The sequence below is a fragment of the Saccopteryx bilineata genome, chromosome 1, assembly GCF_036850765.1.
Source record: "Saccopteryx bilineata isolate mSacBil1 chromosome 1, mSacBil1_pri_phased_curated, whole genome shotgun sequence".
Lineage (NCBI taxonomy): Eukaryota > Metazoa > Chordata > Mammalia > Chiroptera > Emballonuridae > Saccopteryx > Saccopteryx bilineata.
The window spans coordinates 340795798-340822126 of NC_089490.1; positions in this window are offsets into that span (position 1 = coordinate 340795798).

Here is a 26329-nt window from a genome sequence, read left to right on the forward strand (position 1 = left end):
ACCACATACCTGCTGAAAGTCTCCACAACCAAATTGTACAGTTGTACCTAGTCTTTTAAGATTTTAATCCTTTTTAGGTTATTTTTTGGGTTTTTGTTTTTTGTGGTTTTTTTTGTCAGTTGATGTTTCCCCTTGAAAAGCTGTTTGAGTACAATTCGTCATTCACTAAATTTTATGGCAGGTTCACAACAGCTGTCTCAGGGAAGTTTTCCTTTGCCTATCACTTCTCATGTCTGTCTGTCATTACAGAATATTGGTCAGAGCAGGAATTCAATGCCTGCCCACTGGAAGTTCTCTGATCCATTTCTTCCCTCTCACCTCATTCTCTCCCCACCCACTTGCCTGCTGGTGCAGACCTAGCATCAGGCTGTGGGGATGAAGAAATCATTACTCAGCCTCCTTCCCATTCATTCATTCATTCATTTGTTCCGCACATTTTTCTTAAGCTCTGGAGGTATACAATGTCCATGGAGCAGAGAAACTTGGACTCAGATCATTACAGTGACACATTCTAAGAATCTTCACAAATATAACTGTAATAGCATGTGGGAATGCTTAGGAGGGAACACTAGCCCAGCTCTGCCTTGAAGAGAGGATAAAGGTGTTACTAAGGAGAAAACTATGAGTTAGCTTTTTTGTTTTTAATTGAATTTATTGGGGGTAACACTGGTTAACAGTTTTACAGATTTTAGGAGCACAGTTTTGTAACACATCTCTATACTCCATATTGTGTGTTCACCTCCTGCTGAGTCAAGTCTTTGTCCATCACCATTTCTCCCCCCATACCCTCCTCTCCCCCAACCCCCTGGTGATCATCACACTTTTGTCTGTGAGTCTTTTCTTTTTTCTTTTTGTTATTTTCTACTCTATCTCTCCCCCTCCCTTATCAAGCACCCTGCCCCCTGATAGCTGTCAAACTGCTCTCTATATATGAGTCTGTCTCTGTTTTGCTTGTTAATTTGTTTTGTTCGTTAGATTCCACATATGAGTGAAATCATATGGTATTTGTCTTCTTCTGACTGGCTTATTACTCTTAGCATAATGCTCTCTGGGTCCATTCGTGCTATTGCAAAAGGTAAGATTTCCTTCTTTTTTATGGCCACATAGAATTCTATTGTGCAAATGTACCATAAGTTTTTTATCCATTCATCTACTGATATGGCTGCTTCCAGACCTTGGCTATTACAAATAATGCTGAAATAAACATAGGCGTGCATAATATAGTCTTTTGAATTAGTGTTGCAAGATCCCTAGGATATATTTGCAGAAGTAGGAATGCTAGGCCAAAAGGCAGTTCCATTTTTAATTTTTTGAGGTAATTCCATACTGCCTTCCACAGTGGCTATACCAATCTGCATTTCCACCAACAGTACACGAAAGTTTCTTTTTCTCCATACCCTTGTTTGTTGACTTATTGCTCTGGCTGGAATTCTTGCTCCCTATCAGTCATGTGACATAGCACATTGGAGAGTAGCCAGTCAGGGCAAGATTCTGAACCTCATTCCTTGTAGCTGCAGCATCAGCGTTAAGAACAGATGCCCAACCCCACATCTTTTTGATAACATGGCAAAGCACAGTCTAAGAGAGTGAGTTAGGTCCTTGCCACAACTTTTATGAGAAGCAGCTTTCTAGCTTGAGTCTCAACTATTTCATTTGAGGTTTTCTCATTTCTGTGGTTTTGATCCAGCAACCAGCTCCTCCTAGAATGCCCTTCTTTCTACAAATTCTTCAGGTTCATAAAAAGTTTTCTAACTTGGCCTAAATGATGTGAATTGTCCTTCTTTAAGCTCTCTAAACACTTTGCCCTGCAGAGGTCACTTCAGCCTGGTGATAGTCATGTGCAATAGAGAAATGCAGTCTTGCCTGGAATGCGAGCCCCAGGCAACTGCATTACTACCTCTGTACTTCCTGGACCCGGATAGCTCCTGGCTTTTGGTGGCTGCATAAAAAATGTGCAGTTACCTGAACACAGACCCAGGAGTCAGTCAGGGCTGGTTCCAGTCCAGACACTAGCACTTCCTAAGTGCTCTTTAACGCTTAAGTAATTTAAACTCTCCAGCATCGTGGATGGGTTAGAGATCATGGAGGTAAAGCACCCAGCCCAGGCTCTAGGGCACAGGAGGTACTCCATAAATGGCATCTACTAATAAATGCCCTTTCTTTTCCTTCTCTCCTCTTCACCCCTTGCAACCGGGAGCTTGTGTTTTTCTGCTACACTTGATGCCTGTAGGACAAAAAGCTAAAGATAAAAAAACTCAATAAATGAGATTACAGAACTCTCACAGACCCCCTCCTGCCCATGAAAAATTATCCTAGGGAACAAAAATTTATACTCAAGGGGAAAGATAAATGTCACACAGAATCGCCATCTCTAACTAAGAGTCTAGCCGCACTGCATTCTTTGCCTGCAGTCGCTTCGTGGACACGTGCAGCACTGCATCAAGCCTGGAGTGTATTATGAACTCCTGCAGACACGGAAATTTCACGAGCTGTAGGTTACAGGAACCCACAGAGCTGAGAAAGTGGAGGTGTAATGGTATTTTAAATGTTTTGACTATACAGAAGGCGGAATCTGCAGTCTAATCATTTTCAGTATACTTGGTGCACTGTAAGCAACCACAAATCCTGTGTTCTCCCCACCCAACCCCTTCTGCCCCAGCTGTCTGCATCTGGAGCAGGGAGAATTTAAGGGAGGGAAGGAGGTTGCAAGTATATGGAGCTGCCACTTGAGCCTGGTGGTTTTCTTCAGTTACTGCCTTTCATCCAGCAGCCCTGGGAAGTAGGTATTCTGAGCTACATCTCTGGGCCTGGAAGGTAACTGATACTCTCAATTCCTTCTCCTGCCATGATCCCTTAAGGGTCACACCATGATACACTCCCATGAGGTTTCACAGAGTACCTGAACCCTGGCATGTGAGGGTTTCAAGTTATGATAAAAGTACTCCTAAATTGACTCTCATTTAGCTCTTAATATTAAATTATTTATTACAGCCATGTACATTCATTATCCAAGATAGCCAAAGAGTGCAGGCAACCCAAGTGCCCATGGACAGATGAACTTATAAACAAAATGTCTATACATACGGTAGAATTTTTTTCAACTTTAAAAAGGATAAACGTTCTAACACATGCTACAATGTGGATCAACCTTGAAGATATTATGCTAAGTGAAATACTCTAGTCACAAAAGAATAAACCAAATACTCTACGGTTTAATTTATATAAGGCCCCTATAGTAGTCACATTTATAGACATAGAGAGTGAAATAGGTGGTTGCCAGAGGAACAGAGGTGGGCGCACGGGGACTTATTTCATGGCTAGAGAGTTTCCATTTGGCGAGATGAAAATATTCCGGACATTGTTCGCACCATATAACTGTAATGCAACACCACTGAACTGTGCACTTAAAAATGATTAAGATGGTAGCATTTGTGTCACATATTTTACCACAGTTTTAAGAAATTGAGTCATTAAAAACTTTGGCACATTACTGTGTCCAGATAATTTACAGAGATACTGAGTTTTGTTTCCTCTCGAGTGAAGAAATGGACAGAAAGAATGGGAACTGTTCGTGTGGTCTTTTTTTTTTTTTGGATCTGTCCCTATTCTAAAAAGGAAGCAAAAACTAGTTGTTCCCTCACCCCAGCAGAACCGGCCCCTCCTGACTCTCATGAAAACCAGCCCTTTAAGGTGGTTATTCTCATTGTTCAGACAGAGAAAGAATTACTAGCTAAGCAGAGCAGAAAGGAGGACCTTAAAATGAAGACTAAGTATTCCATTTCTGTGCATCACAAGATGAAGGATCCACATTGAAGTCCTTGGTTTGTCTCTGCTTAGGTCAATCATGGCAACCTGACTTATTTCTTCTGGGCTAGACTAATGTTATTATTCTCCCTCTTCTCAAATAAATCTAGATTATTTTTTTCAGGAACCACTGCAGAATGAGTTTCTTATCATTGATTAATGGAAGAAATAAAGTATGTGAAAGTATTTTTCTGTAATGTAGACTAGAATAAAGAGTTGGATATTATTGCTATTTATACAAAAAAGAAGAATTATAGAGTTGTGTTGTAATGAGGTAAAAGGAAAAGAAGAATCAGAGAGAAAATTAAAGAGTCCGAGAAAAGAGAAGATTTCAGAAGGCTATGAAGGTAGGACACATGTCTGGGTCTGTAAGTCCTAGGTATCCTGGGAAACCTTCAGCCTTTTACATGAAAGAAGAAATTGCATGGTACCTTTTGTAAGCACAGCTGCAGTGTTTTAAAGTTCTGAGGGCCCTCCCCGCAGGCTGTGCTTAGCATAAGACTACTGGGAACTTGGCAAACCCTGAGGGACACAAACTCCAATATTTTTGGAGACTGGATTTTTTTACAATATGGCCAAAGTTGTGTTTAATATGATTTTTAAAAAATTAAACCTCATGACATATTCTGTATACTTGATTCTGTGGGTACACAATCATAACCACTAAAATTTATTCTTAACAAAGTACTTGCACATACCTTCCTATTGATATTCTAGATGCACCCGAAGTCTTTATTCTCCCACTGCTCTAAATAAGTATTCGGGAGTCTTTCCCTCCTCAGATCCCCACTGCACTGCCCCGTCCAGCTCAGATGGACCCTGCCTGGATGGTGCAGGCTCCTGCTTTGATGATAGGTCTCTCAGTGGATTGCTCTTCATGCCACTACATGCTTCTCATCAGCCTGTTCCTCCTCTGTCATCACAGGTAAAGGTCCCTGCCCCAAGCCTCGCTCTGTCCTTGAAACATTACTTAATTTCATCAACCCTAGCCCCTATGCTTTCACCTGTATTCTCCACAAACACACATTTGGTAGAGGCAACAGAGCTCTTCAAGGGTGTCAAGGCTCAAATAAGTCACCCAAGGACAGAAGGAAAGCCAGGAACAAAAAACAAAATTCATCTAGTGCTAAAGCTTATATTCTTGCTTATATGCCAAGCTTCCTCTAGAATCCAGTGCCCTGCACAGAGTCATACAGGCAATATTGATTCAATAGTTTTATGATTCTTAGAGTAAAATATATAAATAATGAAAAAATATCACCTATGACCTTTCATGGATGATGAAAGAGCCTGAACCGGGTTACTGTCCTGTTGCAGGGAAGGCACACTGTGGCACAGAGGATAAGCCCTCTTCTTTTATTAACTGGCAGAGTGACCTTCAGCAAGGCATTTCACCTCTCTGGACTTCAGTGATCTCCTCTGCATAATGAGTACTTGTAACTAAATGGTCCCTAAGAACATTCCACACTTGTGAGTTCTATACTCCTAGCCTAGCCAGTCTCTGATGCCGCAAACCAAGGACAAGGTTATGACAAGTACAGGGCTTGCAGCACTTTCTCCTAAGCCTTCCTGGCCATGCTTGGGTGCTCCTCGGAAGCAATGTCATTGCTGCAGAAAAGGACAAATTTGTCAGACTGCCACCCAGAGTATCTTCTTTCTCCTTACCTCTAAAAGCAAAACAAATCCATCTCTGTCACATGAATATCTCTTCCCTTCTCTCCAGACATAGCAACCTGGTCATCACACTACAATAACTTTTCATTCTTTCATTCTTCAGAACAGTCAAGGGGGCCTCAAGCATAATTCAATTCTTGTTTTCTGGACATGGTATAACATCATTCAAGCACTATCTCATCAACTACACTTTAAGTCCACTCCCTTTCTTCTTTCTCTCCAACTTTATTTCTCTTTTCTCCCTTTTCTTTCTTTCCTCCTCCCTCCCTTCCATTCATTTATTCTCATACATTTGCCATGATAGAGATCAGACATTAAAGCCCCTGCTTAAGGATGAGTCCCGCGTGGGAGAGGGTTGAAGCAGGAATGAGTTTCCACTGCCGGCCTGGCCTGGGGCAGACGAGGGCAGAGTTAGATTGTGGTGGGAGCTAGGGGGAGGGCAGGTCTGAAAAGTATTTCAGGACAGCTGGAACATTGATATGGTGATAAAAGAGAAGGCGTCTCCCAGATTAGTGACAGGTCCGATGAAAGTAGGTTGGGTTTTACAAAGTGAGAGTTCAACCTGCACAAAGGCATGGAGGCTAAACCTTCAGGAGAGAAGTGCAGACCAGACACCTGGGACAGGAAAGTGGCTTCCTGCACTCACAGCAGCTGGGGGGAGGGGTACATCTTTTCCTCCCCTCCGTCCCCAGGGAACAGCTTTGCCTCTAAGCCACTATCATTTTATATATTTTTCTATAAAAATATATATCTATTTATCCTTCTGAAATCACACATGCATGCAAATGTGAGGCTGTGTCACATGAAAGACTGAGGGACCTGACTCTAGCTAAGATGCGTCTGGTGAGAGAAGCCCTGTTTCCACGTCTGAGCTTATCCTGAGGCATGCAGACTAGCCATGGGACCAGAACAGCTGGTCCTTAAGGCAGTGTTTGAACCCAGGTCTCTCATCTCCAGCATCCCATTCTTCCAGCTGCCAATTACCTGTTACAGCACCTGGAGGAGGTGAATTAATTCCTCTGAAATGCAGGCTCCCCATTTGTGAAACTGGAGTGAGTAGTGCATCTCACAACATTTTTTGTGAGGACTTATGAAACGGTGAATGCACAGTCGATAGCTTTCTAATTTAGCTCCCTGAGCTCACTCCTTCCCTCCTCTCATCTGTTCTTCACAACCAGAGTGCTCTTTTCAAAATACAGCGCTTACTAATTTCCTTCACCTCCCCTCTTTACGTGCTTACAGCTTCCATGAGTGTCCTGTTCCTTTTAGGATAAATAGTGAAGTCCTACCGTGGCCACCAGAGGACTTAACTCATACTGCGCTCTTGTCGTACCCTTAACAGTTCCTTAAAGGCTTCACGTCCCTCTCACCGCCAGGCCTTTGCTACCCTCCTGCTTCGCCCCTTCTCCTCTATCAGAGCCCACGCAACTGAGTCAGCCTCAGGAAGTCCTCCCTGGGGTCCCACACGAGCCTCATAAGAGTTCACTTGGCACTAAATCGCCTTCCTCTTAGCCCTTCCCATGCTGTGATCAGATAATTACTTGATTAATTCTTTCTCCTCACGCATTTATAAGGTCTATCATACACATAGTAAACATATAAGGTTTGTTTTGTTTACTGTTGTAATCTTTACTCCTGGTACAGTGTCTAACACATAGTGGACCTTCAATAAATATGACGAATGATGTTCATTAAGTGTTGGATTCCTTTTACCTAACGGAGGGAGGACATGCCAGGAGTTTTACATTGCAGATGGAGAAACTGTTAGCATACACCAATGAGGTCACATTCAAAGGGACTGATTCACAGGGGACTGAATACATAGACCCAAATGTCAAGAGTTTAATCTGTAATAAGAGGACTATTGCTCGTATATTCTATATGCTAATTGCATATGGCCTGTGGACCAAGCAGGAGGAGCAGGAGGAAGCAAAGGAGGAGAAGGAAGGGGAGAAAGAGAGGGAGATAATAGAGTGGAAAGATACCAGGTTTTGTGATAATAATAATAACAAAAAAAATAATAATGACCCTATTAAGCACTTTACCTAATTAGTAATGATGAGGATTGTGATGATAACACAATAAGAGTGAACAGGTAGCATTAACATTACTGAATGATTAACAAATACCATGTGTTCCACCAAGTGGTTCATTTTATTTCTTTATTAATACTCTTCACCTCAACCCTATGAGATAGGTATGGACCGGTATCTGTTCTGTAGGCGAGGACTTGGAAGCACAGGGAAGTTAAGCAAGTTGGCAATTGCCACACAGCTAAAAAGCGGCAAGGCAAAGATTTCAACTGAGATGTGATAACACCATCAGAATGTTTTAACCAGTTTATTGGCCTGGATCTAGCACTTATGGTGAGTACACTGGCAAGTGACATAACCTCTCTCAGCTCCAGTTCCCCTTTCTATAATAGAAACCCCAAACCTAGTTCCCTTGCAGAATGCTGTACCAATTAAAAATACCATGGGATAGGAAAGTGTTTCATTAATCATAAAGTACTTTGTAGGGGTCAGGTGCTGAAATTCCTGATTTTACTGATTAAATGAGTAGTTGGAAGAATTTGGATATTTTACACTGAAAAAGATGTAGCCCATATGTTTATATACTGCTCCCAAGTCACAGAGGAAAAAAAAAGGATTGAAAAGTATATTGTTGGCCAGATAGCTCAGTTGGTTAGAGTATCATCCCAAAGCTCAGAGGTAGCTGCTTAGATCCCAGGTCAGGGCACAGACAGGAACAAATCTATGTGTGTGTGTGTGTGTGTGTGTGTGTCTCTCTGTTCCTCCTTCCTCTCTTGCTACAATCAATAAATAAAATTTAAATATATATATATATATTGTTGCAAGTTTACTACCTCACTATGTGCCAGTCACTATGTCTAACACCTTTTTATCATTTTTTATTGATTTTAGAGAAAGAGGAAGGGGGGGGAGAGAGAGAGAGAGAGAGATTAATGTATTGTTCCACTTATTTATACATTCACTGGTTTCTACTTATATATGCCCTGACCAGGGATCGAACCCATAACCTTAGTGTCTCAGACAATGCTTTAACCAACAGAGCTACTGGCCAGAGTGCCTAAGACTTTACATGACTTTTTAGATGGTATTACATGATATACATGATAATAACAACATTTATAAGTGTGTGTGTATATATATATAAGTTCTCACACTAATTTTATTGTTATTTTTATTTTGCTGGTAAGGAAACTGAAACCAAGACAGAAAAAAACTTGCTGGAAGCCCCCAAACTAGGAGGTGATAGAGGAAACTTCAAGTCTGAGCAGTCCCAGACCTGGCCCTTAATTACTACCCAGTGCTGCCTCTCTAATCAGCAGAACAACAATTAAGCTGTTAAGATTTTCGACAGAGTATACAGAAAAAGAGTGCTGTTTATCCTCTTTAATGCAATTCACCTGACACACTTGGAAAACACATTGGATGAACCAATTTATCTTGACAAAAGGAGAAGAGTAATTAGTTAATGACAATTGAGTTGGGTCTGTGCCATCATCGGCAGGAGGCTGATAAATCGTTGGCTTCCCTCTCCTCGTCGGCCACTTCTTTCTTCATAACCAGTCACACCTTGTATGCACATCATTAGCTGGCAGTTCTGTCTCCTCTTCTTTTAAATTTGAGCTTAAACTCACCATCAGCCCCATCTCATGAAAGGAAAAGAGAAAGGAAAAAAGAAAAAAATAAATGAAAGCAGGACCTACCACGCTGTTGAATAGGAGAAAAAAAAAACCATAAAAAAGCACTTTTATTTCATTGTCTTCAATCCAACCTTTGTGTGCTGTCAGTTCTGTTATTAGCCAGCTGTTTAGTTAACTGAAGTATCGATCTGCCTGTCACACATTCTTTGTCTGTAGGGAACAAGGGAAGGTGCTGACCCTTCCCAGGAAGCGCGGGTGACAGGTCTGTAATTTGATAATCACTTGTGCAGGGAAGGTTTCACTTTGTTCCTTGATGTACATCCCAGCCACTGGTGTGCCTTTGAGGCCTTTGATAATGCCAACTTTTACCCCAGTGAGGGACAAAGCAGGGCAATGCAAGCACCCATTTCTCTCTGCGTGGCCTTCCTTTCATGTTTTCTTACCAGAGATGAGATGTTATTGTGGTTTCAACACAAAAATAATAATAATAACCATCTGTTATGATTTCTGGATTTTGCAGAAAAGGATAAACAGGCAAATAAACTTTTCGTGTAGGAGGGTAGCCAGTTGTTCCAAACTTGGGGGATAATATTTTAGACGAAGCCAAATGCGTATGTACGGTAGCGATCAAGTTCCCTGACTTTGGAACAAAAGCAGCATGCTGTGTCCGGTTTTAAGCTTAAAGCTTGAGCAGAGCAAAAGGAAAGCATTATTCCTCCTATTACTTTGTGTTCTCAGCACAATAGAATAGAGATGAGTGAGCCTGGATTTGTTGAACAGTAGGACTGTTTGTCCAACAGTGTGGGCTTTAGTAAAATCCACAAATACGTTTTTTTATCCTGCATTTTTATTCTGACTGGTAAGCCTCTTGACATTTTAAGAAATCTTATCATAGACTGCTGATTGAATTACATTTATCAAAGTATTGGCAGGGCACTGTGGAGTAGGGGGATACATCCAATTTAGCTGTAGACTATGAGTTCTTGCCACTCAATGAATGTGTTTGTTTGGTTTTTGGTTTTTATAACAATGTTACATGTTGAGCCTCAGTTTCTTTCTCTGACAAGAGTGGATAGAGCAAGCATCCTGAAGGCCATGAGGTAAGACAGAGTGCCATCTCTTTCTCTGCTGGAAGGCCACTCTGGGCCCCAGCCCTCATGGAGCAGAGCAGCATGGTTCAGAATACCATACCTATGTTTGTTTTATCCTTTGCAAGAGATGATAGGAGTGGGTATCTATGCCACTATTTAATAATAACTGTTCTTAGTGACCTTTCTTCTTTCCAAGCTGTGTGGGGATGATGGTGGGGGTGGAAAAACAGTAATGACCTCCTGGTTGTACATTATATTGGCTCAGGCATCTGAGCAGGCCTAATCAATATAGGACAGGTAACTGGCTGGTTTGCTCTTGAGACCCATGTCCCACATTACAGTGACTCATCAGAAAACTCTTGTGAGGCTGCTATCCTCAGGAGGGACCTGTGGTTGTGGCAGGCACTGACACCTTCAGAGACCCTCTGGGGCCCTTAGTTTTTTTCACTTGCCCTAGTCCCCTGTTTTCTGGCTTCATTTAACTTAGTTGCTCTGAGTTGAACTCCATCTGGCTTTGGGCTTATTCCCAGAACCAAAGCTCTGCAGGATATGACTTCCATAGTTGACCCTCAGTTTCATAAACTCAAATTAGAGACAGCACGTGTTCCATCAGCTCGCCTCTGCTCACGGTGAACCCAGAGCAAGGCCACCCAGTGAGGCCCTGGAGTGAGCACTCACTGCTTGTGTGTCACAGACTGCAGGGCAGATAAGGTTCTAAATATCATAATATCCTTCCTGGCCACAGCCCACTCCTTCTCCTTCTTGTCCAGTCTCTTCTCTAGCGAATGGCTCCTCCACTCTCTGGGACACAAAAGCCAAATGCTTGGGAATTAAAGTTAGTTCCCAATCTTCTCAACTTCTAACAACCTGACATCAAGATCTGTTCATTCTTCTCCTTAATACTACTTTACCTCTTTAGCTCAGGCCACCAGCTTTTATTAGTTATAATATCACAAAGAATCTTTCCTAGGTTCCTTGACGGTAGTCTTTGCAAGTCACCCCGTTTTAAATGCTTTCATTGTTTTTCATTATTATCAGGGTAAAACCCAACCCCCTTGGAATGGTCTACAAGGTTCTCCATTATCAACCAATAGACAGACCCTCAGAGCTTACAGCTTCTCTCTTCACACCTTACTCTCCTCCCAGAAAAGAATCTGAGTACAGCTCTAAAAACACTATGTTCTCCTTTTTCTAGATCTTACCATATGAACGTCCCTTGGCTTATTTATTTGTTATTTAAATTTTTATACAATATGTACTATTTGCCAGATATTTCACAATTAACTCATTTAATCCTCTTGTTTACACTGTGAGGTAGTTTCTGAAGAAATTGGGACACAGAAAAGAGATGCTCAGTACGGTAAGTTGCTCAAGGTTATTCATCCAGTTAATGGTGGAGTAAAGGTATTAAACTTAGACAGTTTTTTCTAGAAATTATTCCTCTTGTTGTTGTCATGTGCCTGAGTGCTACTTAATTTTTAAAAATTAGCCTTTATATTATTGGCTCATAAAGAAAGCTTTTCTGAATCATTTTTCTCATAATCTTTCAAGATTCAATGTGCAGTCTTCTATATTCTTATATCATTGTATCTACATCTATCATTCAGAACATTATCTTGTGGAATTGTAATTATCCTTTTATTTATCTGCCCCCTCACACATTTACTAGACTGTGAATACCTTGAAAGCAAGGACATTATTTTATCAAGTTTTATTACCTGAATGTATTCTAAGTAAACTCTCTCCAGTAGGTCTTTAATCAATGTACCAGGCCCACTCCCAACCACGATTTATGTGTTACCTCATTTTAACCTCACAATCATTATATGATTATTCTCGATTCATGAAGAGCACAGGGACTTCAATGTGGTCAATCTACCTTTTAATATTAAAAGAGATTAATTTTATTTTAAATTCATCAGAATTTTAGATGATTTGATATTTAACACTAGGGCATTTGACTCAACCAAAGTAAGAATACAATATGTAAACTTTAGTTATTACAAAGTGATGCTTTATACTTATACTGTAAATTAGTTTTGAATTTATCTTTTACTTTATTACTAACAATTTAATTTGGTAGTGTTTAGTGAACCATATCAAATATGAAAGTTTTAAACAAAAGAAAAAATGAAGAGATTTTTATTTGTCTAAACTCATCCAGAATCAAAATGATTATTCTTCATACATTAAAATATTTAGAAAAATACATATTATAACAAGAATCTCAAATTTAACTGCCTGATTTTAAATTGGATGTTATATAGATTCTCTTCCTTTCTTTCCTTCAAAGGGTTTTGAGTTTCTAATTTATTGGAAGTACTATGAAGGCATATACTACCTTTGTACAACACAGATTTGTATGAAGATACAACACATGCACAAATACTCTCAAGGTGATTAACATGTATAGATAACATCAGGGTTTTCATAGGGTCTGACATCTGTTACCTTGCCTGAATCTCTAAGACCTAGGAAAAGTCTATAGGGCAGGAAGACCTTAAATGAGATGAACTTTGACTTCAGAGTGTACCCAAGTTTCCACAGCTGGAAAGTAGCAGACCCTTATTGATAGTCACACTCTCCATTCTGTAATAAGTCATCTTATTAATGCAGATGTTTCTTCGCCAATGTCCTCAGAATCAAATTTGGCTTCAAATAAGAAAAGTAGTCATTATTAATAGGAGGGCATCTCTAAGTATATCTTGGTATTCTGTAGTTACCTTTTATGAAACAACTTGGTCCTATTTATAGATGTCCACATGTAGTGGACATGGCAGGGTAATATCACAGAGGCGGTAGTTTCATGTCACATTGTTACATCTGAACCGAGGGATCTCAGTCACATGCCCTGCCACTGCTTCACCACACCACCTCCTGTTCCCACACTCCTGAGTCAAACCGGTTTCTCTCTCATCATACAAACTGTGCTATATCCATATATCCATACAGTGGAACACTACTCAAGAATTAGAGAGAGTGAACTATTGAAATACACAGAAACATGGATTATGTATTATCAAGTTGATTATGCTAAGAAGGTGAAAGAGATCAAGCTCAAAAGGCTCCATTATTCTATTTAGATGGAATGTCACCATTCTGGAAAATATAAAATTAAATGGACAGAAACAGGTCAATGGTTGCCAAAGACTAGAAGTGGGGACAGAGGTAGGCAATAAAAGGATGAAACTATTCTATATCTGCATTGTATGTGGTTACATGACATGGTGTTTGTGAAAAACTAAACTTCTAAAAGGATAAATTTTACATTATGTATCTTGAAAAAAAATTCAAATTCTCAGATTTTGTGTAGGTCATAGGGTCTATGTGATGAGTTTAAGAGTCTGGCCTCAAAGATCCTTACTGCCTCCCACAGGCCTTTCTTACTAAGTTGTTTTCATTTTAAACTCTAAGAGGAGCTGCTTCTCTTTTAAGGTCCAGTCTGTGCAGAGATCCCCAGAGCAGCGTGACTCTGAAGCCAGCAAGTTTCCAGTCACTGTCCTAACCTCTGGGCAGTAGCTTCTACACTTTGCTATGCATTAGAAGAAACCCCTGAGAGAACTTGTTAAAATAGTCTAGGTTCCAGATATTCTGATTATCTAGGTTTGAAGTGAGCTCCAAAATCATCTGTGCTTTAAAAATTGTGTGTGTGTGTTTATAAATGATGCAGAAGATTTTGTCACATTTAGGCAAATACTGCCAAAGGAATACAGAGGGGAAATAAGCTGGAAAATCTCATTCATGAAATAATGTATAACCATTTGAAGACCAGCTTCCACCCCAGGGACTTCCCAATCCCATGTGGAAAGGCTATCTTCTTGGCCTCACAAGAGGGCTCAGCTCAGAGAGCAGCAAACACAGGGCTGCTTACACTTCCCAATTTATGCCCCTTAATTCTACTTCCTGGTTCTTGTCTGAGGGCTTTTTTTCTCTTTGAATAACTGATATAAAGATCATAATTTGCCCCATGCAAGGGTCTGTGGCTCCATTGTGTCCCCCAAAGCCAACCATATTAGAATACAATAAGTCTAACATGCATAGTAGAGAGACATATATGTAGCCAGCGTTCATTGTATCTATTTCAGAAAGGGGGGAAAATCTAGGGCAAAAAGAAACCTTGCAAACCCTCAGTTATATAGTTGAAAAAGTAGTTTTTTTAATGAGAACAACATGGGCTTGTATCCTGAGTCTGTCTCTGGGCTATCCATGTGACTTTGGGTAAGTTACTTAAAATTGAACCTCAATATTTTTTAAATATTAGAGATCATAAAACCCACCTTTTCAGAATTATAGATAAGTTTCAGGAATGACTCCTGGTTATTTTTCCTTTCTTTCCTTTGTTTGGTTTTATTGTGACATAACTCACATATATAGTAGCACACATATTTTAAGGGCTCAACTCGATGACCTTTCATATAATAAACACAACCATGGAACCAACACCAGGTAAATATAGAGAACATTTCTGGCAGCCCAGAAGGCTCCCTCTGTCCCCTTCTAGCCAGGAATCCCCAAAGGGTAGCTATTCTTCTGACTTATATCACCAGAGATTAGATTTCTAACATTTAGTTTTTTTATAGATATCAATATTATTTTTATGACACAGGGTGTGGCAAATATCACTAAATCACACGCAGATGCTTCTTAAGCAATGAACCATTGGAGAGGTTGGGAAATGATTTCTAGAATCAGTGACACATTAGAAGATGTGCAAACAATCCTGGGCTATCGTAGCTATAAGAGAGGCAGTAAGCCTGAGTTGTGAAGGGGAAGAGTGTTCACTCTGCTGTGAATCCGTGAGGAAGTAAAATATCCACTCTGGAAACATTGTACCTGACACCTGAAGGATGAGAGCATCAGAGTCCATGTAGATCACTGAAGAAGACAAAGAGATGAAGAATTTACAGAAGAATATAGAATGATTTATGTGATGTGGTCTATAAAATTGCAGTGTGTGGGTGACAGCATGTTCTCGGCCTACACCCACTGAGCCTTCATGTCCAGTCTCAATTTCACCTCCAAAATTAGTACCTTAAACCACTCTCTTGTTCTTTAATCCCCCAAATACAGCCCTCCCATTGGCCTACTGCAGCATCTTCTTATATGGGCCATCTTAGATCAACCCACCCTGTCCCTAGGAGGGCTATTCTCAAAACACATCAAATCATGTCATTTCCTATTTGGGAACCAATGACTCTGTTTATTCCCAAGTTAAATTCCAAGTTAAGTATGAATCAAAAGATCCTTTTTCAACTCTCTCCTGTTCACTTAGTCTTTTTTAAGTATTTATTTTATTGATTTTAGAGGAAGAGGAGGAGAGGGAGAGAGAGAGAGAGAGAGAGAGAGAGACAGGAACGTTGATCTGTTCCTGTATGTGCCCTGACTGAGGATTGAACCGGTAACCTCTGTGCTTCAGGATGATGCTCTAACCAACTGAGCTATCCAGCCAGGGCCTGTTCACTTAGTCTTAAATTCAAATACTTCTTTTCATTCCCTCTGAACTAATCCTATACCACGGTTTCCTGCTTCCTTAAGCTTCCCTGACTTTTCCCCAATATACTGCTTCTGTCCCTACTGCAATCCTAACCTTACGTCAAATCTATGACAGCTGTCTCCCTCTGCAGACCCTTCTCCCAACCAATACCACTTTCATCAGGAAGAGTTCAGGACTTTCTCTGTTTCAAAGCCTTATTTATATCAATTTAATTTTATTATATAAATAACTTATTTAGCCTCACCACGCAGTGGTGCAGTGGATAGAGCGTCGGACTGGGATGCAGAAGGACCCAGGTTCGAGACCCTGAGATCACCAGCTTGAGCACAGGCTCATCTGGCTTGAGCAAAAAGCTCACCACCTTGGACCCAAGGTCGCTGGCTCAATCTGCTGAAGCCCCACAGTCAAGGCACATATGAGAAAGCAATCAATGAACAATTAAGGTGTTGCAATGAAAAACTGATGATTGATGCTTCTCATTTCTCTCTGTTCCTATCTGTCTGTCCCTGTCTATCCCTCTCTCTGACTCTCTCTGTCCCTGCAAAAAAAACAAAAACAAAAAAAAAACTTATTTATATAATCAATTTATTACACAAATAAGGCATTTGTTATGCTATACTGTATTTAGCTGGCTATATACCTGAATGTCATTGTACAAGCTGGCTAGTGTATCAGTGTGAGGTTTGGGATGAAGTGCAGGAAAGGGCAGTAAGCTGGAAACAGTCTGTACCAGGTTAGAGGGACTGAGCTGCCTGTGGAAGCCAGCTTCTTAATGGGAGCCACCTGCCCGGATCTCAGGTTCCAAGGACAGGTAGCAATGATCATAAACTTCATCTCATAATGTGGCTTGGCATTCCCTGAGGGGTTTTAACAGAGGTGGGATGTGGCAGACAGGACCTAGAGTAAAGTGTGGTTGGCAAAATTCTAAGATGTCCCCATGATTTCCTCCCACCCCCAACCCCCGCTGGTGTACAACCCCCAGCAAAATCCCCTGGACTAAATATAATGGCTTTTACCCTCATGATCAGGACATATTCAGTGGCACACTTGGCCTTAATATCAGATTTCCTGGGTGGGCCAGATCTAATCGCATAAACACTATGAAAGCAAGGAGATTTCTCTGGTCACAGAATGGGATCTCATAGAGACTGGAGCCATAAGAGGGATTTGACATGAGGGCATTCCCCACTGCTCAGCTGAAGGGGCTTAAATGATGAAGATCTGAGAGAATGGCCTTTAGAGGCTTAGAGTGGTCTTCAGCCTGCAGCTGGCAAACAATGGGGACATCACCCCTACAACTGAAAGAACATAAATTTTTTCATCCACCTGCATATGTTTGGAAGTGGGTATCTCCCTTGTAGAACCTCTAGGTGAGGAATCAGCTGGCTGACACCTTGATTTTAGCCCATGAGACCTAAACACAGGATTCAGGCAAAGTAAAACGGGCAAAGCCCTTCTTAACTCATGATAATTGGGAGATGATAATAAACTTGCACTGTTTTGATCATGGTTAGTGGCTCAATAGATAGAGCATTGGCCCAGCATATGAACGTCCTGAATTCAATTTCCAGTCAAAACACACAAGAAAAGCAACCATCTGCTTCTCTCCCTCTCCACCTTTTCTCCCTCCTCCCCTCTCACAGCCAGTAGTTCAATTGGTTTAAGCATTGGCCCAGGGCACTGAGGATATCTCAGTTGGTCCAAGGGCATCAGCTTCAGGTACTAAAAATGGCTTGGTACTCAAGCATCAGCCCCAGATGGGGTTGCTAGGTGGATTTCTTTCAGGGCGCATGTGGGAGTGTACCTCACCATCTCCCCTCCTCTCACCTAAGAAAAACAAAAACTTGTTTTAAGCACTTGAGTTTGTGGTCGATTGTTATACAATCATAAAAAAACAAATGCAAAATGATATTTGTGGTCCAGGATGATGAGCCTGTTGTTGATTTCCATGAGTTGCCTCGATCAGTCTAACCTCAAGCTAGAAAGCTGTGAGGAGTAAGAGGAACTGGATGAGTCCTGTGGGATAGGGGCTCTGGCTAGACCTGTAGCTGTACTTCAGACTTGAAATGGATTCAGGAAATGAAAGTGCAGAAAAAGTTGAAGTAAGGACAAGTGGGATGGTTTAGCTTGTTGGATATGGAATGCTTAGGACCATTCTAGTCACAAGAATATCAGGGTAGGGCAGCCATGCTAATCCTCGAAGCCACCTGCTAGAAGTCTTCTCTCTGCCCATCTGGGGCTACTCTTTCTGCATCTGTTGTGTAAGGCACATCAGTTCCCCCCAATTAGAGTGTAACTGGAGAATTCTTCCCTGGAGAATTATATCTCATTCATCTTGCAGCCTTAGCATCTATAATAAAATCAAGAATCAGTAGGTTCACACTGTTTGTCAAGTGGGAATTCTAGAAATCCACATATTGTGGAGCTCAAAGCCTCTAAAAGACCCATTTGGCCCTTTCATACTTTATTGTGCCTTAATGGAAAGATTCTGAGGTCTGTAGCCAGACAGACATGAGTGCAAGTCCTGACTACCATTATTAACCATCCTGAACTCTATTCTCCTGAGTCCCTGCTGCATGCCAGACCATTGAGATGGCCAACACCAACCAAAAAAAAAAAAAAAGTCTGTTAATTTGTGACTTCTCCAGTCAAACCTACAGTGAGCTTTCATCTTGAGGAGCTGCTGAGTCTGAATTAATCTCAGAAATGTTGTAACTGAAACAAATATGTGGGCCTCGTTATTTCTCCAGCATTTAGATGGTTTTTACATTCTAATTCTTTTAAGGTGAGGATAGAACCACATTGAATGAGGGGCTTTAGGACATCAGCCATGGGCTTAGCAAGAACATGGTCCTTAATAGTTGGCCAAACTCCACCAAGTTCTTTGCTACTTGCTTTACCTTTACTAGGTTTATGAATTTAGCTAAGCTAATAAATCTCAGCAACTCAGTTTCCTCATCCATAAAGTGGGGGTGTTATGCAAATTAAGGTTTTGTGTACAAGTCACGTAACTTAATTTTTTTTTTTTTGTATTTTTCTGAAGCTGGAAACGGGGAGAGACAGTCAGACAGACTCCCGCATGCGCCCGACCGGGATCCACCCGGCACGCCCACCATGGGCGACGCTCTGCCCACCAGGGGGCGATGCTCTGCCCATCCTGGGCGTCGCCATGTTGCGACCAGAGCCACTCTAGCGCCTGAGGCAGAGGCCACAGAGCCATCCCCAGCGCCCGGGCCATCTTTGCTCCAATGGAGCCTTGGCTGCGGGAGGGGACGAGAGAGACAGAGAGGAAAGCACGGTGGAGGGGTGGAGAAGCAAATGGGCGCTTCTCCTGTGTGCCCTGGCCGGGAATCAAACCCGGGTCCTCCGCACGCTAGGCCGACGCTCTACCGCTGAGCCAACCAGCCAGGGCTAACTTAATATTTTTAAAGTGCCCTGGTAATATATAAATTCTAGGTAAGTATAAACATCTCATTATTTTCACTGCAACCCATGAAATTAATATTATTCTGTTCATTTTTGTCAGTGAAGAAATTGGAGCTAAGAGAGGAGATAGGAGATTTATATTAAAAGAAAAGTAAGCAACCCAAGGTAGCATGAGTGTATTTATTTTAAAAATAAATCAAACCTTGATTAATATCAAATCATCACACATTAGCTCATTACCCACAGAATGTAAGACAGTATATAAATTTAATTACATTTGCCTTCCCTAATAGTACTGTTGGAAAATGGTGCAAACACATTTATTATTAGATCTTATTTGTTCAATAGAAATCCAGATTTGGAAGCACAATCCTGAAAGTCAATGTCAGTTTCTTCCTAGAAGCCTAAGCTGAGCACCTGCAGGGAGAGACGGCCTGCAGGTGCCCTGCTGTCCCGCACAAGGCGAACACCAGGAACAACAGAAAACTCTAAAATTGTTATTCAACACATCTCGTGAGTATTTCATTTCCTGTGCAAATCAGCCACAATATTTTGAATTTAATAAAATGTCAGTCCTTTCATAAATTTTCTGTAGGAAAGAGTAGGCTTATTTTTATCTCTTGCAGAGCTAACTCACAAAGTTGTTCACATCTGTCATTAAGCCACGTGAATAAAGCTGATCTTATTTCTATGTTTCAGACAATCTCTTAGACATGTTAATGGATAATGTTTGTTACATGAAAGTAACGGTGGTTCCTTACAACTCCAGATTTTTATCACTGATGTGCAATTTCTCATACGTTATTGTCTTGAGCCTAGAAGCAACCCTGGAATGTGGACTATGGTTGTCCCAACTTACTGATGAGAAAACAGTTCAGAGAGGTCATTTGATATTTCCAAGGATACATAGCAATTAAGGGGCAGAGTTAGTTCTGAAACCCATCACTGTCAATTTCACTACACCTAGGCACTGAACAAATATTTACTCATTTGTTCTTTCACTTATTCTTCCATTTAAATATAATTTGTACTGACAATATCCATAGCAACAACAATAGCTGACTTCTGTGTGCCAGGCACCATGCTATGCACTTTTCCTGCATTATCTCATTTAATCCAAGCCACCACTCTGTGAGGTAGGCCATATTATTTCCCTCACTTTATAGATAAAGTAGCTGAAGCTCAGAGAAGTTAAATGACTCATTCAAGACCATACTGATAGAAACTGAAAGGTATAGGAATTAAATCAAGATTTTTTTTTTAATTATAGTGCTTGTTCTTTACCTAGGCAGTTTATATATTCATTCATTTATTCCTTCATTCACTCATCCATTCACCAACAGTAGGGCCTACTAAGTGGAATGCATTGTGCTAGGAGCTGGGAAATAGCAAGGACATAATCCATGCTTCCAGGGAAAGTACAGACTAGCATGAATTCAAATAAGTAATATGGTGATGTTGAATTGTATTGAATTATATTGGATTGGACAGGAGAGACCTGAATTTGAACTGAACTGAACTGAAGCCACGTGTATTTCTCATTCAGAACTCATGGGATAGAAATAATCAAGCTCATTTGTACTAGAAATGGTCATGATGAGGAAGTAAGCAACTAACCATTATAGGACTCTTATGAAAACAGTAGGAGACTCATCTGTAAGAGGCAGCAGAGGTAGTTTGGGTGGATGTAAAAAAGAACATATGAGCCTGTGGTTTGACCTACAAAATCTAGACATTCATTTGGCAAACAGCATCAAGTATTGTACTAACATTAGCGCTGTATAAAGAATATGTCATGTCATGTCATAGCTGTTGCCTTCAAAGGGCCCACAGACTTGAAACGGGCATGTAAATAGGCAGTTCACAGGAGTGTTTGGCATTGCTAGATGTCTATGGCCCAACCTGGGCTGAGAGTACACCAGAGTCTGGGGAGTGGGGCAAGATAAGCTGGCATGTTAAATGTTCTGGCTTTTATATTTTTGAGAAAATTTTAGAAGAAGGAATCAGTGTTCCAGCACTGCTCTGTAAATAACACGGTACATGATTCTGATGCCCCAGAAAATAATAAGGGCTTTACAGAAAAGCATCATTCCATTCCTAGCCTTTCAACTTAATAGCTGAGTGACTTTGTACCAATTAGTTACCCAGAGCCCAAGTGTCCTCATCTGCAGACTGGGACCAATAATATCTACGCTAAAGAGCTTTGATGAGAACTAACAATGATTATGTGTGCAAGCATATCATCAAATTGCTTGACGCAAAGGAACAGCTCACCAAATATTACATATCATCTCCATTTCTATTCTACACTACAAAAATTTGCCACCAAGACCCAGTAGATTATTTGTTTAGCATATTCTAAACTATATCTTCAAAACAGGGGTCTGGGAACAAATATGTTTGAAATCAGTGTATATATGCTCTCACTTAAAGGATATCAGTATAAAATAGTTCTAGGAAGCCCCACATTACAGAAACCTTTTAAAACATGTTTTCCACAAGTTTTCCATATCTTTTAATCACTGAAATCTTTCTCTGAATAATTATTAGCATATCTCTGTTCATCATCCTACTTTTTTTTTTTTGCTTCACTCATTTGCTTACCTTATCAATGAATAAATACATCGCATGAAACTATTTAGAAAAAACAATTTCACACCCTTTCTCCACTCCCCACCCCCAATTTTAATATGTTACAATAATAGAGATAAGATTCTAACACAGATCTTTTTTTCCCTTCATAAAAATGAATATTTTGGGGGGAATAACTGTTTCTTTTACTGGGTTCTTAGATCTCCAGCAGATGGTTTTCTGTCTTACCTAATTCACTGGTCATAGCAAATTCTTAAGAGTTGAGCTCCTCTTTTAAAATTTTGGGTTAAAATTATTGTTGTTGTTGTTGTTATCTGTATATTAACAAAGATCCCTTTTCCTGAATTGAGTTTCAGAGACTTGGGTGCTGCCTGAAATTCAACCTCTTTCAGGACCTGACCACTATCTGAGAGAGGTTCTTAAGAAGACAGGACTGGCATCTTAGTGCAGAAAGGGAGGAGGGCAGCCTCCAGTTGCATTTCAACACCTCTATAGCAGAGCCCTTGCACTTGAGCTTAACTCATTATCTCCTGGGGGCATCATTGAGAACCCTGAGAAACAGGCAACCTGGAGGCAGGAGCAGGACAATCTAATTCTCATCCTCATCCTCTGTTTTTTGAGCTATATCATCATGAGTAAGTCATGTTACTCCTGCCAAACTTGGTATTTCCCATTCTGAAGTGGATATGCTAATATCTGCTCTTCATATTTCATAAGGTTGTTTTCAGGATTCATCAACAATTTAGAGCACTGAAAACTGCAAAACTCTCTAGAAATCCTGGGAGAGAATACAGGCAGCGCTGCACTCATCACAGCTAATTTGATGGCATGATTAGCCCTGGATAGGCTGCTCCTCCAGCCACTTAAGAGCAGATGCTTCTCTTATTTCGGAGTAAGACAGTCAAGATTTCCTTCGCACTTAGAGGTGCTTAGTTAGTATCTGTGGACTTGAACTAAATTGAAGATGAACAGGGTAAACTAGGAGGGTGAACTGAACTCTTTTTTTCTTCCAGTCCTATGAAAACTCCAATCTCAGGACTTTGAACTTGCTGGCAATTGATTGGTATTGGTTTACAAAACTCAGGTTGTTAAAGCCAGGAGTTATCAAAGAGTCTTAAAAGGCATCTCTTAACTTGTGTGCATTTAAACAAAGACTCTGAGAGCCTGGCTGTTCCCAGTTACTGGCATCTGGGGAATCAATGCAAACCTTTATTCCATCATCATTTTCCTTGCCATATTAAAACATACTTGATCCCTGATCTCCATGGATTCCAAGAATAATAGAAATTAGGTATATAGGTGTAACGCCAGTGACCAAGGCCAGGCAGGTCCACACTGGATTCGGGCAGACGATAGAAAATCTGTGGAGCCAGAAAACATTAGACTATTACCATTTACTAATAAAGTCTCCCAACAGCAGATGAGCAAACAGGCAGGGGAAACCACTTCTCAGGCAAACAAACAGCAAAAATGGCCTCTCGTGGTGGCGACCAGGCAATTCACAATCTGCTATCCACAATCTCAGTTGAGCACAAGCACCCATAGCCTTACACAGGCTACACCCACATGGCCCTTCCACATGCTCACGCACCAATCAAGCAAAGCGCTTGTAGCTGACAAACCAGTGAGCAAGCCTAATACAGCTGTTTTCCCAATAATAGATCTGTTCTCAAATCACACTCTTTATTTGGTTTCTGACAATAGTCTAGCTTGAGGGGAAAGAGTAAAGTATGTTCTCCTTTAAACTGATTCACCATTCAAAAAATTTTCCAGGCAAGATATTGATCTGGTGGTTGTTACTACTGGTATAAAAAACTGAAAGGAAACAACAGTAACTCTGAAACGCTGAAGACAATGGGCGGGGCCTTTTATATCTGCTTGCTCCTCCTGTAACATTTGGCACAGGCCACCCCCACCTGAGCCCACTGCCAAATTTAATTACCCTGATGGAAAACTAAGCTATACCTCTTGCTATAAAGAGATGGAAATTAATATTTATTGAGCACATACTATTTTGGTACAAAACTTTGTATCATCCTGGCAGTGTAGCTCAGTTGGTTAGAGCATCATCTAGACATGCCAAGGTTGCAGGTTTGATCCCTAGTCAGGGCACATACAAGTATCAACCAATGAATGTATAATTAAGTGGAACAACAATCATGATTTCTCTCTCTCTCTCTTACACACGCACACACACACACACACACACAAAAGACCTTGTATCAAAAACTTTATGTCACAATCTAATAATGTTTTTTTACAAAATCCTGTGATGCTAGTAATATACTGTATGTTTCTCTATTGAGGATTTATTATAGAGAACATATGTGGAGAGTTGGTCTCAGGTACTATGCTAGTGCTGAGAATGCAGTAGTGATCAATAGAGACACTACTCCTGGCTCCATGGATCTTATAATTAAGTGGTTCTGCTGTAGTTGTTCTTACAAAAGTACCAGTTAATTCAACATTATGCTAACTAGGAACAATTATTTTGATATGAAAAGAAGGTTACAAATAGAAAGTTTTAGATTTATAATAACAAAGTTAATTTTCCTGCAGAACATAATAATAATATTGTTTTAAACATATGAACTATTTTATTTTCACGAGTTGAAAAAGTATAGCTCTTCTGAATGGATAAAACCAAATGTTTTGCTGTTGGAACTAATCATAAATATGTAAGGTACTTCTTTGAAAAGTAAGTGGCTGAACATCTCTGAAATACAGGAGATAAAAGAAAGGAAAAGCACTTAACGCTGTAGAAATCAACCTGGCCAGTCATGTGATGCCTCAAATGCGGAGTTCCTAATTTATGTCTTGTCAACCAAGCCAGAGCAGTAAAGGGCACAACCCTGTTAGAGCATTATTGTATGAAGACATTAATTTCATGAGTAAAAAGCAAAGAAACAAACTAAAGAAATAAAAGTAGGCCCTGGCCGGTTGGCTCAGTGGTAGAGCGTCAGCCTGGCGTGCGGAAGTCCCGGGTTCGATTCCCGGCCAGGGCACACAGGAGAAGCGCCCATCTGCTTCTTCACCCCTCCCCCTCTCCTTCCTCTCTGTCTCTCTCTTCCCCTCCTGCAGCCAAGGCTCCATTGGAGCAAAGATGGCCCGGGTGCTGGGGATGGCTCCATGGCCTCTGCCTCAGGCGCTAGACTGGCTCTGGTCACAACAGAGCAACGCTCCTGGATGGGCAGAGCATCGCCCCCTGGTGGGCAGAGCATCGCTCCTGGTGGGCGTGCTGGGTGGATCCCAGTAGGGCACAGGCGGGAGTCTGTCTGCCTTCCCGTTTCCACCTTCAGAGAAATACAAAAAAGAAAAAAAAATAAAAAAAAAAAAGAAATGAAAGTAAAAATACAAAAGAAGAGAGTAATTTGAATTTTCCCAAGGAAACAGCAGCCCCAGGAGGAGCAGCTGCAGCTCTGCAGGCAACTGCACTTGTCAGGGGGAGGCTCCCAGGCAGAAGCTGTTATCATGTGAATCAGGGTCACCTGTGCATTTTGTTGACCACGGATTCTGGGGACCAGTGCCACAGGAGCTCCCTGGTTAATTGCTGACTTTTAAACTTTTAAAAACAAAGTAGATAATTCTGATATTAATGGTCTTCAGACTAATTTTGAGAACTATTAATAGAGCAAATAAAGAGCGAATGGCAAAACCTTGAAGAGAAATTGTTAGGGGAGAGTGGAAAAAAAAAGGAGAGAGCGAAGGAAATAACGCTGGCATGTGGTGGGGAAGGAAATGAAGCAGGAAGGAGGATTTTAAGGGGAGTCCTGGCAAGTGCTTCAGAGTACAGATGAAGGGAAGATGATGAGGAAGCAGGATACCTCGCCAAATCTGCTGGGAAAGGTAGTAAACCAGTGGGCGTTGCCTTCACTGTTCACTTTACTCATTTTTTTAATATTTATGAGCCTGAACAAATTGTCTAGTTTGGAGCTCTAAACTGGTAAGATTCAAAAAGCCAATAATTTTTTTTTCCCTGAAATGTTTAACTGAAAACTTTCAAATACAGATCATTGTTGAAAAAGGGTGCAGTGAATACCCATATACACCACCTATATTCTACCATTAATATTTTATTTACTTGCTTTATTAATATTTATGTATCTATGTATTCCTCTATTCTCTATTTCATCTGACTTTTAATGCACTTCATAGTTTAAAACATGAGCAAATATCTCCTTAAATAATGAGGATACATACCACTAGAGTTCAATATTTGTTTAGTTTTTAATATAAAATCTGCAAGCAATGAAATGTATAATTAAGTTTCCATTCACTGAGTATTGACAAGTACATATGCCTGAGTAACTCAAACACTCATCATGACATGAAACGTCACCATTAACCCACTCTCCCAGAGAAAAACAGTATTCTAAAATTTGACAATGTATTAGTTTCTTTTGTCGTAGAATTTTATATAAATGGGATCATATAGTACTGTTTGTTCTCTTTTTTTATACAAGGCTTCATTCACTCAGTAAAATGTGAGATTCATTTATGTTGGTGAATGTATTAATTTTATTTTTGAGTAACAGTCAATTAAATGAATATATCAGAGTGTGTTTATCCATTCTTCCA